The following is a 13963-nucleotide window of genomic DNA, read 5'->3' as shown; positions in this document are numbered from 1 at the left end:
GGTGCATGTAACTTCTCGGTAAGCAGCACTGTCCAACGTGGTATACAGCGCTGGTGATGGACCAGTTGAGCCACTACTAGTCTGTACATTTTTCTCGTTGGTCTCTCACTGCTCTTTTTTCCTTTCGCGTTACTTATGCATTGTAATCGTATGCATTTGGACCAAAATGCCAGCTTGTCCGGCCTAAGCGCTAAGCTGCTACTGTTGCTGCTATCGCCACCATATGTTCTCGACGTCTTCTTCGCTCTATTTGCAACACCGAAATTGCTTCTGACATTGCAACTATGGGATTTTCCTTTTGTTCAACAGCTAAATCGGCCTAGTGTTATTGTGGTTGTAAGCTTCTTGTCTCCCGTCATTTTGCATGCTTCTTTCTGGTGACAGCATACATCGCATTTCTTTATTAGAACGGGCGTTTCGGCCTGAGTCAAGCGCCGAGTGTGGTGACCGTCAAAGAAGGGTTTCATGCAAACAAACACAGTTTCAAAAGAGGGAAAGACGATATTTGGGTGGCCAGTAGCGGCGTCACAGTGCAACGATACGTTGGAACGAACATCGAACCGAGGTCAACAGTCTTCAGTAACTTCAGGAAGTGGGACATTGAAAAAGTATGTAAACCAGGCTGTACGGAAAGCCGACGGCTATCGAGAATACGGACCAGGTGGAGAAGGAGCTGAAGCTAGAACGGGCTCTTATAGGGTTAGACGACTGTGCTGAGTATTTTAGCCAGGGCTTCGGAAACGACCAGACTGCTGCTTCTACTAGTCGGTGTATTGAGGTAGTTGTCGCAAATCCGGATTTAAACAAGGAGGTAAGAGAGGAGTTGGAAAACGCCTTTAGGATGGTCTTAGCAAGTAAGTGCTAACGGGACTATAAAAGTTCGAAAGGGAAAAGAGAGGGCAGATCGAGAGGGGGAAGAAACACGAAAAGACAACCACAACAAACAAAAGACGACGGCTTTTGAAAGGCTGCGAAGAAAGCCGGCTACAATGATGATGGTGGCGATTACCTTTTCGGAAAATTTCCTCTCGAGCAGGCACTGGTTCCCGTTCGGTAATGTTATATCAGCCTTGTCTCTGATATCAACGACAATAACGACGATGCAACGAACGGAAGCCTATGTGGACGACGACAAACTAGAAGTTGTAGCACCAGCCACCGTTAAACACGGAAGCCCCCATTTGAGAGACGCAGCTGAAGAATTTGGCGTCGACTGCTATGCAATCTTATTATTGCTACTGCAGTTACAGATGTTGGTGTGCTTTGAAACCTGCAGGCAACGATGTTCGTTGCGGGACAAGTGTGCTCATTATAGAAGATTCGAAACACTTAAGATCCGTTTTCTCACTGACATCTGTGAACGTTGAGCTGCTGCGAAACAAACAACAGACATGCATAGTTTTGTGGGAGATCTACATGATCGTATCTAAGCTTTTTAAGGCGACACCTGTAAGGCCGCATAGATCATAGTCCTGATTTCAAGAAACGTTTATTATGGAAAATTTCGGCTTCATACCCAATTACAAATACTTTGCTTGCTTTTTACAGAATCTCATATATATCAATCGACGTATGTTTCAAGTAAATTTTGAAAGAAACTATAAACGTGAATTGTTTTAGGTAAAACTGAAAATAGCGTTTTCCCTTAAAATTTATCAAGGTAGTTAAAATTAGTATTTTTCAGATTGACCTTATAGAATTAACAAGTCCATTTGAGATTCTGTTATGAGAAATGAAAATTTACTGAAAAGTATTTTAAGGCGAGTACTCTATTATTACACTGTATTTGCTTACTATATTAAACGAGACTTTGTCTGCGAAATCGATTTTTAATTTTTTCTAAGAGTCGAGTGATCTATGCGCCCGTATGGGCTTGGCCTCGAAAGCCAAGGTACATGATTAGCCGTCACGAGGGAAAATTATACTTCTCACTCATTTGACGGTCTGACATTGACTTAGAAGGGGTTACATGATGATGACAATAACATTACTTAATTGTAACTTTGCTGAGCGTATAAATATGCTAAAACGACGCATATGACAGGTTGTATTTATTGTGCTACTTATAGTGTTGTTGTTGTATATATCCGAAATGGTCCTAGGGACTAGGTCAACCTAAACCCTAAAAAGCTTATACGAGAATATTTCTCAAGCTTGTTCAGGGTATGTGAATACTCTGTCATTGAAGTTCGAATGAAAAATTAACGATTTCCGTTCTTGAATCCTGAAGGTTGAAATTTTTTTCGAACATAAAATACATTCAATCGGGGTTTGTTCTACTGTACTTGTAAAGTATAAAGACTGGTCTCCACCGTTCCATAGGAAATGGGCCTGGGCGGGCACACTGGTGCTATAAGGTTTAATCATAGGAAACAGCAGCGCATTAACGGTACTGGTGTTAAAAATCAAACCTAAATTTAAACGTAGAAGCTAAAGCTTGTACATGATCCAATCCATGATATAGTTATTTCGAGAGATTTAAACGTAGTTTTCTTATCATGATTCTTTAGTGGGTTACCTGAATAAAGCACTATCTCGAGATGTCTAAAGTATGCTCGTTACGTTTTTCTAGCTTAGTTGAGAGTTAAGAAATAGATAAATCTTCTAAATAAACAAGGAGCTGTTACCTAAATTTTGGTGATCATTAATTAAAATTTACAGCTTAAGTGATTCTATAGCTTCTACGTTATTTCTTCGCGTCTTCCTGATAGTTTTAATGCTGCTTGGCTCCTGTTTTTCTGTTTAACAACGGTATACGTAGAGTTACCATATACCATTCAATCACATATATATATATATATATATATATAGGGTGGCCCAAAGTCCAATTAAAGAGTCTTCATCTTACGCTCCTTAAAGTAGCAGGGTGCACGTAATTTATCGCAGTGAAGAGTGAATTCGCCTACACAATGTATTTGTAAGAGGAGCACGGTAATAGTACCCTCGCCATGATTCCTATAATACAAGCTGTAATGCCTGCGTCAATGAGGTCTAAACAAATCAATAGCTACAACAATGACTTCTGTGGCAATTCAAATTGTTTTGTCGACTATTGTCTGTGTACATTTTAACGAGTTTAGAGGTTACATATATATAAGTTCGCGTTTGAATGCAATCGTCCCCCGCTAATTTAGCGGTGAAATGAGGACCCTCTAGCTGCCCAGGGACCCAGGAACTGCCCAAGTTTTGGCATCCGATTCGATTTTTCTTTAAACGATTGTCGTTAAGCCCGCGCTGAAATCGTACATCTTATTATTTCTTCTTCTTAAGGACAGCAAAGACATTCAGGAAATTATGACATTGACATGTTGCAATGCTGCACAAGTGTGAAATGTATAGTACTAATAGACTTCTTTTTGCCTGGATATATAATAAAAGAAGATCCATTTCGGATTTATTCAGTTAAGCGGACAAATAGAATGGAAATGGCATCTATCGCACTTGGGAAATCCTAGTCTTTTTGGTAACTTTGTTCTCATAAGATGACTAGCACCGTTGACTAAGCGTGTAGACGTATGTCCCTTGTCTCACTCAAAGCCTGCGACTTCATAGCAGCCAGTCGTATGGTTTTTCTTTAAGAAAAGAACAGTAATTGCGTCGTGTTGTATATCATAATGTTCTCTGGCTGCCTTTCTTCAGTAGCTGGCAATATTTGATTAATTTGGTCATTTTAGACTATTCGTATGTTGTTGGTGAAAGGTTGTTTATGGTATCAGACATGCACCGCGGCAGAAAATATCAAAACGCTTTGTTTATTGCAGAAAATAACTTTTGACCATAAGCAAAAGGGCTAACCTATATTTGTAGAGAGTTTATTTCTAACTTCAGTTTAAGCCATTGACATAATCACTCGTGAACCGATCATTGATTGTTAGGTTTTTCAAGCTTTCTGCTCAAATCTAGCATGCGCTGTTTTTACAGAGTGTATAATACGACGATTGTATCGGAAACAAAATCATGGGATATTTATACATTTCCATTGATTTAAGCATCGCAATCAACACGATCTTTTGGAAACAGCTACTGTGTGTACATCTCCACGTAGGTTTCTACCGGATACGTATAGGTTATAATAGGCAGTTGATGAATGCAGCGCATATGATCGGTCGTGGCGCTCGCCGCCGATGAGAACTTTCAATGCACTTTAATTCGGAGACACCTGTGCGGATTCGGCGATTTTGCGATCAGAGGAAAAACTATTGCAAATTTAACTTCTTGTCTATTTGGCCAATGCAAAACTGCCCCGACCTCGAATTCTCGTTAGTGCGTTCTGATTATGCATATATACACCCGTTCTGATAATTCTTATGCAGCAAACAACTTCGCTTCGGCTGAATGCAAAAAACAATCTTCTGATTAACTATAACATTAACTTCGTACTTTACAAAGCAAACATTGTAAAAATGTTTTTTATCATTATGAAACAGAAAAGGTGTGGGTGTTCTGTTTGCAAATGAGTACCCACATATTTTCAGTCATAGTTAATAAGGTCAGCACTGCGTCGATTGGCTTATGTAACGGTTTATATATATTATTGTATAATATTCTCCAGAATGTCAAAGGTTTCAGGTCGAAAAATAGGCATACGGATGCAAAGGCAGTTTAGTTCAAAATAATATATTGTAAATAACGTTAACGAGGTTTCCTAAATTAAAACTTTAAAAAACTGGAATCGTACGGAAGTACGCAGTTAGCTTCATCGTTAGAAACATATCCGTTGAGTATATTCTCTACAAATAAGAAAGAGGCGCGTACCGCTAAATAAACCTCTTGTACGATAGGCACGCGTAGTGGCAGACGAATTTTTCGTGTAGTCCTAGAGGACACCTTATCTAAACAATTGTAGAAAATTCACACACATTTTCCAAATGGATACCGAGGATATAATATGCCAGCATAGGATATGTGTGTTTGAGCCAAGTACCATACGCTGCAGGATGAGTAGCAGGTAAATTCTAATTTTCGCGTAGAAAAGATCAATGATTGACAGTCAAGCATCTACTACTAAAATTGCATTGGACTCGAAAGCCGTCACACATCAAAAATAGATAGAGAGTCGTCCCATAGAGACGAAGTCAGGCTGCATTAACGGACAGAGCGCAGCTGCAGTGGAAACGCCTGTTACTTTCGACATATATCTACACGAAGAATATATCGATCATACCTCTTGTCGCGCTGCAAAGACGCGTTTCCGTGTGCTGTCACGTTACGATTTCGTAGGTGTTCGCATTTACTGAACTTTTTTTGCGTGAGTTCTCGTAAATTTCAACGCTGCTCAGTCAAAATAAGTTGCGTAAAATAGGCTTAATGAATATAACGCATAACGTACCACAGCAAACAAGACAATCCATACTTTGCATGTTCGCATAAGCATTTTATCCGCAATACAAAAAGGTTTGCCAAGTGATTATAATAGGCACACTGAAATAACTTAAGGCTCAGTCACGTTCGATGAGTATATGTCTGATACATGGGTCGAGGTGTGCGGCGTTGCTAAGATCATGCTTCATCGATGTCTGACCTAGAAGTCTCTCAGTGTGTTCGCTTTTTTATACGATTAGAAAGTTACTAATAATGCCATATTGTGCTATAAGCGATTCTTCGCGTCACGAAAGCTAGGCCGACTATTCGTACTCCTGTCTATAGTACAGAGCAGAACGAAGCTTCAATTGAAATTGCTACACGTTAAAACACGATCTGTAACCAAGCGATTGGAAGGCACGTATAGGCGAATCATATCAACAATTATGGCAAAAAAGTCTGTGCTGTCCTCGACTGCGCACACGATCGTAAATTACCGTTTGTAGAATAATAATAAACACGCTCTATTTGTCGCTATTTTAAGACATACAAATAACTGTGAACTTATCTCAGTTTCGATTGCAAGCTTGTTTTTAGCAAATAGCAGAACCCTTATTGAGACAAAGATGTTTCGGGTAATGTTTGGCGCTAACTGGATTCGTCTTGAACACTCACCTGTGTAGAGCAACAATAGGCACTGCTAGTTCTACTTAGGAACCTTATTTTTCTTTCTGTTTGTCATATGGCCAAAAAAGCAATAGACGCTCGAACATGCAAGAGAAGAGTTGCCGGACGTTTTCATTGACTGTATTTGCTGCAGATTATACGCGCTACAGATGGTTGCAGGAAGCTTACTAACCAAGCGAAGACTAGCAGATTTCATTAAATTGGGTACTCTTTAAACTGGTAGCTCGCTGGTCGTTGAATCAGCTAACATGGCAACATCTCAAATGATATTTTGATATCCTCTCCTCGTCGTAGTTCTAGCTCTACGACAGGCGGAATGGCAATACATGCGACCAGATCAGCGGCGCAGCAAGCTCTCGTGCGTGTAAATGTAGCGCATCTAAAGTAAAAGGTTATGGGCCCCTTCACTTTTGTTATTATGTGATGGGCAGGGCGGATGGCATCGCATAGATATTGAAGCAGACGGCTAACCGACCACCCGGTGTGGGGGCAACTTTTAGCAGCGAAGCGAGCTTTGAGCCGTAACTGTCCCCATGTATGCGTGCGAAGGCCCATTTCCCCTAGCCAACCTACCAGATTATTGTACTATCAAAACTTGGCGATAAAAGGTAAACAATGACGACCCAAACTGTTAGCATCGATGCTGTTTATGGGTCTATCCTGAAGTAGGAAACGCCTGCAAGCGGTGTATTTGCTTATCATACAACAACATTTCACAGTTCTGCGATTATTGTCCGGAATACAATATTACCATGTCAATTAATTGATGCCTTTCATAGAGAAGAATTAAATTTTGTCGCTAGAGTTTGTAGGCTGCGATACGCAGCAACGGCGTAAAGTCAAGGAAATTGTGGCGTCTTTTCTCGAGGTTCTGATTCCAGCCAGTCAAGTCAGAGAGAAGTGACCGAGCTAGATTTTAGGACAAATTAACCACAGAAGTGGGAAACTGCAGTCTACGGTCTAATTGAGCCTGTACCACCGACCGCTGTGCCTGTAACGATACAGTGTAAGAACTTAGCACTACATGATATGTCTCAGTGATTGTACCTTGTAGGCGTCTATTTTTTTTAACAATGAATACTTTGCAACGGTTAGTAGGTAACTGCGTCGTGCGTGTAAAAATACACGAATAACATTACGAATTTTACATTAACTATTGGGTAATTGCAAGATCGTTTATTAGAATTAAACGTAATAGAGCAAGATAACTTAATCTATGTCGAAACAGGGAGAGTGCCCACTCCGCCCTATCGCAGGCATTATTTAGCTATTACGTTTTACGTCAACGCACGATGTATTCGGATATACTGTAGAATTTAAGCAATATCTTCCTGTTACACGGCCGACCTTTCTTGGGTGTGCATATCGTTTACGCAAGATAGATTTTCCATGATTTTCGCCATTTAATACATCAGACACCCTGTATTCTTCAGAGTTTGCTGGACAGTTGATTAGACCTACCTGTGTAATCCAATACAGATATACTGATTTACGACTTTAGCTCGGAGTAAGCTGCTTTGTTAAATAACTATAGATCACTTACAGGAGAATAAATTAAACTGAAAACATCATGGACTAAATGCATACATATACGTAATAGTTAATATATTCGTAACGTTTTCCTGGTTGCAACTACATAACACACACATTCACAGTGGCAAAACATATAAAATTTATAAAAAAAAAAAAATTTACAGAAAAGAGTTATCGATCATTTATTTTCTTTTTTGTGTTCGCTATTCACGCGATTTTCATTCAGCAGCGCAACATAAATCAATGATTAAAGCGCTCTTCGTAAATTCATTTACCGGAGTTGTGCGGCAACCGGTTAACGATCTTAGGCGTTATGGTTTCTTTTCAATGCACGACCTGTAACTCTAATAACCCTCAGCAAAAGCGGTGCAGCGTCTGCTGATAATCGTCTGGCTCACCGCGAGCTTCGACGGAGCACGTAGCCATCGTTATCACTGTTGTTGTTGATGTTGTTTGTTCCGTCTTGATGGAATTGCAATCTTTTAAACAGTTAATGCGTTAATTGGTATCTCTGCCTCACCTTTTTTTTTTGACAGTGCTAATCGTTCATGTCAGGTCAACAAGTCCTCAGAACTAGCATTTTGGATATAGCATCAAAGACCTACTCCAATTAGGAACCCAACCGTTATGGGTCTCGCTGGACTTATTTGGGGTTTCTCTAACAGATTCATGAAACGACGTGGCAACCATACGAGCAGCTATTAACTTAAGCAATGATATCGTATCTTCCTCAATTTCTTATTTTTTCTCTCCTTATATTTCTAAGTATTAACATCTGATAGTTTTTGCGATAGTTAAGATTTAAATTACCATAACTGCATGCTTATTAGTTAGTTACAATGACAACGCATTCTCATCTCATATCAACGCGTTTTCCAGCCAGAAAAAGCCGACCCTAACTTTACCTGGCCTTAATTAGTCCTAGTGTTAGGCTATCTTCTTTTATGTGCATCTTCGCTGCCGGCGCTCTTTCTTTTCCCCTTTTTTCCTACGAAGGCTACAGGAGCGAATAGGAGGAAAAACGAAGATAAGAACGATGAAGCTGCTGATGGCGAAGTAGAGAAGGAAAAGCGACGTCGCGAAGCGATCGTAACAGAAAATGAAGTAGTCGTTTTGGCAAACAGACCTCGTTGCAGCACCGGACGACAATGCGCAACTGCTTCATGAAGTTGTCGCCGTTGTGGTTGTTGCTAATGATAATTACAGGACGGTTGCCGCCGCTGCCGCCACTATCATCGACGAAGGCACTAAATAGGCGGAGATGGACGGGGAAAAAGGCTTCTATGAGCTCCTCCGCTGGTCACGCTTGTGACGGTATTGGCCGCATCGTGTTACTGTTATTGTAACGTCTTTTTTACCCTAGTGCACCTACCCATATAAATCGACAAAAGAGATCCAGGCCTACGTTGCATGTACATACACTACGACCGCAACTAGCACCCAGACGTATAGTTCATGCCATCCATTCCCAATCCTTCCTTTTCGCCTTGTTTCTCCATGGGCACATTGATTAGATGAGAAGTTGACGTATGACAAAAAATATCAGAAATGGTGAAATCATTGTCATTTATAGTCACCAAGCTGGATACGTGCATCTCACTGCTTCCGAAGTAATGCTTAAGATACACTACAGGTGGAAGCAATAAGGCACTCCAGGCTGAAGGTCGACTTAGTTTACGACGAATATGCCTATGCTACTGAAGCTTTATATGCTATGGATAATGATATCTAATAGCCCATTACGTTTTAATTACGGTCGTTAAAGTGTTTACGCTGGCATCGATTCAATGCAGACACACTCGACCGTTATACCCGCGAACCGAGTAGCTTACTAAAGCGATTGATTGTTATTTATACTCAAAGGCTAAGTGGCTCAATCCATTACAGTTGATAGGCACCTTACAGGGTTCATGAAATCTAAAAGTTGCGCATCTTAGTTAAGGCACCTTCACATGCAAAAGGGATTTTGTCGTTAGACGCACGGTTTTTTAACTTTTTGCAAATTATAACGATGATATTCTAGTGCACTTACAGAAAAAAATGTTTTTTTTTTTTTGGTACGAAGCTACAATTCATACACATAAACACATGTCTGAACAGACCCCAGTAGAGCATACGATAACTACATGTATTGTAACTTTTTTTTATGTTAGACCTAAGTGACTGCTGTCGAAGGCCGAGATCTATTACGTGACGTTAGGAAGCCTATATTAATAAAAGTCTTTACTTAACATACATATAAGTATTATGTAAGTATACCATATACACAATGCCTTATTTGCATATGCTTCAGAGGACGCTTAACGTGAATGTTTTGATTCTGGAGATTTCTTCCGGTAACTGAAGTAAATGCTTCGAGTTTTATGTTCAGCACCGCCGTTAGGTATTCCATCAGACGACTGGCCCTGGGATGAAACGAAACTCTAAGTGAAAGCCACTTTGGCAAGGCACAGATAGCACACAAAGGGTGCGATGGCATAGAATTATCTGTTGTTTTGCATTACGAATCTCTTACTAGACACGCACTGCTGCTGTAGACGACGCCGAGTTGATCTGAACTGTCTTGTCCTTCGGCTGATAAGAAGTAATAGGCAACAATTTACCGGAAAAAGGCGCGCAGCAAAGTAGACATTGACGTGTTTTGTTCCGAAAAAAAGAATACACGACAGAAGCCGTTAATAGTGGGATTATACTAAATCTCTTTGTTCGCCCTCTTCTTTTTCAGGTTATCACGTTCAATTGGTTTGATCCATAGGAACTAAACAATAAATCATATATACAGCCATAATCAGTTTGAGTCGTGCTTTTACAGGTTTGGGAGGCCACGAATCGCTGCAAACGAAAGAGGGCCAACGTTTGCTGGTTTGCCATAGACTGTCAATTCTTTTCTTCTGAAGAAGCCTACAGCGTGGAAATAATACAGTGTATTTACGGTAGATTGCATTTCAAGGCGTCCTAATGTGTGTTCAGTTTTAACATATGTCTAAAAGTGTGCTTCACAAATATATAAAGGGTATCCGCAGTCAGCTTTTGTGGAGATTTTACATTAGCTTGTAAATTACACCTAAACTTTAGTGAAGCTACGACATCATGTTGGCTTTGCTGAGAAAGGCGTATCTGTATATCGTCGTCGGCTTTCTGTTCAAGACGTTCTGTGCTCATCCTTTTGAACTACGTTCAGTGTGTGGTCGGTTATTTGTTCTCTCAGAAAAATAGGCGTTTTTGAAACGCTGATATTATGTGACACATATTATCTCTATGAAATGACAAGTGGGAAGAGAAGCAGTTATAGCCCAGTTTGAGAAATTTTAATAGTTTACCTTCTTTGATAACTATAATGATTCCCTTGAGCTGGCTAACAGCCTGCAGCCGACCGCTAGATAGAAAAGCCCGTTGGACCAACCGTACATCAAACAGTTGTTTTAATATTTTAAGAAAGTGTATCCCTTAAGATACCTCATACAAGTAATCTATGTGACTTATACATATAGAGTGTCTCTGGTGCAGCTTGACTGTAGACTATCACATACCACTCGAGGTTTAAGGCCGCGTATTTTTGAATGAGTTGTATTGGATAGATCGTAACTATATAGACTTAAAAACCACGCAAGACAACCTGCAATAACGATGTAATTGATTAATTAAATATATGAGGATGCAACGAGAAGGCCTTCCAAGAGGCCTAACCTGAAAAGTTGCGTTCGGGGAATTGTTTCTCGTATTTAACGAATTCAGTCTTCTAATCTCAAAAATTGCTTATTGTAAATGTCGGCAGAAATCGTTTTTTTTTTTTAATCTAGAAATTTAAAGTAGGCAAATATTATACGTATTTGACGTGGAATAGAATCGATGGGTAGTACTCCTAGGCCTTGGAAAGTGGATAATACCGAATATGCTACCGCATAACTAAGATTATAATAATAAACGAGCCAATTACGTGAAACTATTTAAAGCAAAACCAGTGATTGTTTCCCATGACAAGCCAGCTGGGATTAATACTGTCGATTTTCAAAGAGTTGAAAATCGTGTGCCGATGTCTAAGTCGGAATTCAGAGCCAATTGACTAAGTTTCGTAATTCGTCCCGTTTTCATTCCGTAAAATCACATGCCGATTTCCACGTATGCAGACCTACGTTTTTGGCAGCCCGTCTTTGCCAACCAGGTAAAGCTCTTGGGCATAATCAGCGGGGGAGCGGAAGGCCATAAGTGGTAGGCCTTCGAAAACGACCGGGCACCAACTCACCAGAGTTTATCCAGTTCAGGCTTTCTGCGTCCCTTCGGTGATGTTCGTTCACCGGCTTTGTCGAACAATTGCCTCTGCTTCCTATACGCTTCAAATGGCATCTCAACTGAATTTTGAGAACTAAGGTTTGCAGATGATTGCTAAGCTCGTTGCGACAATACGTTGTAAGTCAAAAACTCGGGGTCAACTTCTACCAGCGTTTCTGTTAGAACAGAGCAAGAAAAGGGGACGGGTAGAGCGATAGAGAGAGAGAGAGAGGGGGGAGGGATGAAGCATTAGCTGTATACCAGGCTAGGTTCAATGGCTCTAAATCAATAAACGGCACTTCAGGTTGTGCCTCACACGACCCTCTAGTTTCTAGTGAACGTTTTTCGAATACACAAAGGATTCTTTGCGAAGTAAAACTTTCGTGTATGTTTACTTACTTCCTTCGCCCTACTTCGCAAGGGCGTCGAGAGAAAGGGGCAAATATGGGTCGTTGAGAACGCAGTTGAGAACCCCTGCAGTGCAGGGCGCCCACATCAACGCCGCATTAGAGGATATGTACATTTCTGTATGCTATATTTAAAGTCGTTGTGAAACTCTGTCTCAGTAAAGCCCCGGAGCCTATTTGGCCCTTGGCCTTGCTTTCTATACAGCAACTACAACTAAGGCAATTTTGCTTACCTCGACGTGGAATAGACGGAGAAGTGCCTCTTGACAACTAGACATTGGCGACGACGTCTTCATGAGGAATTGGACCGGTTAAAGGTGGCATTGCTTCGCTTTCGAATATGGAAAGCTACAGTGAGTGAAACGTATTGCGCAACTACTACGTACATGAGTGCGCGGCCAGCTCAATTTTCGCAAACCTAGGTTATATAGCTGTTACAGGTATGCATAAAATGTAGGCGAATTTTGTGAGTCAGTTTCTTTAAAATGTACATACGTATTTGTATTTGGCTAGGCATGGTAGAGTATTCATTATAAATCGAATATTTGTAACAGTTAAACCATCTAAAATTTGTGCATAGTTTGTAAAGCGCGGTAGTAATCATTAGTTAGCAGATTTGTTTTCCACTGATAAATTGTGTGTCGCCTGTAGTGTTACCGATTATCAATTCCGACCAATAAAATTATTGATTTCCTTTGATGAAAAAAAGCCAATTCTATTCTTTGAAAAAATAGGTTACAACATTGCATTTTTCTAGCAAAATATTGTTGGAGATTGCAACAGATGGACCAATAGCCGTAAACACCAATCTTTGTATATAACGCTAGTGAAAATGGGTGGTCGATTGCAATTCGTTACCAGTGATAGTTAAGCTGGAAAATTTAAAGCGAACTTCCACGTTTGGAACATTGGGATTGTATTAGTTCATTGATGATTTCCGTTTTTAAAATTGGGTCTAATTTTCTCTTCACTAAGAGAACGAGAAAAAAAAATTTTAAAAGTGCATTAAGCCAGCTGTTTGTCAGATGCGCGACTTGAACCAATAAACATTAATTTGTTTTTAATAACAGAGTTATTATACTCACGTTAAACATTATGCCACTAATGATTTAATGAAAAAATGATCTCGGGTCAATCAAATATTTACGCATTACGTACTTCCTATTGTGAATACATATTCTATGTCCACAGATCTATTCATGAATCTAAGATTATTTGAATGAGAAAGTCTTTTCTATATTTTACTATTATGTACGTATATTCAAAGTTAATACCTTATAGTTTCCGCAATAAAGGCCCTCTTAGGGTCTTTTGGTTTTAGCCTATTTAGAGGATGGTATTGTCTGTCTGTTTCTGAAATTATTTAATAGATTGATGTGTGTCGAAATGCGATTAAGCTGTCAGATACGCCAATCCATGTTTTCATCAAGTAATGAGATAGAGGCGATCGGTATGTCTTCCTTAGGCACAATTCGTTTTCACTCCAAGGGCCGGGTAACGTTGGATTATACACGCTCAAGGGGCTCGCGGGGTTCGATTTGTCGTTCTCCATGAAGCCGCCATACGTAAGTACATACAAAGCATATTATTAAATGAATTTACATAGGGCTCAGGGCTTTTAGCAATAATACGAACGAAGGTGATGAGGCAATGATATCAAGATCTTTCGTAAAATTTAGTACGTAAATAACACATCTATTTAGAACACACCATTGGTTATCTTTTGTGCAGAGGACACCCCGCACGAAGAGAGAAACAATCATATC

The 13963-nt window shown here is 40.0% G+C and overlaps 1 protein-coding gene across 16 annotated transcripts in view; it reads left to right on the top strand.

Moving 5' to 3' along the window:
- Nep1 (M13 family metallopeptidase neprilysin 1) overlaps positions 1–13963 on the top strand; it is a 150862-nt gene that overhangs the window by 6987 nt on the left and 129912 nt on the right. The window contains exon 2 of one of the 16 annotated variants that reach the window (XM_086978405.1): positions 13663–13762. The exons of the other annotated variants lie outside the window; for them this stretch is intronic. The gene's annotated coding sequence lies outside the window, so the exon portion shown is untranslated. The remainder of the gene's footprint in view (positions 1–13662; positions 13763–13963) is intronic. 16 annotated transcript variants of the gene reach the window in all.

The sequence above is a fragment of the Varroa destructor genome, unplaced genomic scaffold (assembly GCF_002443255.2).
Source record: "Varroa destructor unplaced genomic scaffold, Vdes_3.0 BEIS01000001.1, whole genome shotgun sequence".
In the NCBI taxonomy this organism is placed as follows: Eukaryota; Metazoa; Arthropoda; class Arachnida; order Mesostigmata; family Varroidae; genus Varroa; species Varroa destructor.
This window is presented reverse-complemented; position numbering and strand designations above follow the sequence as displayed.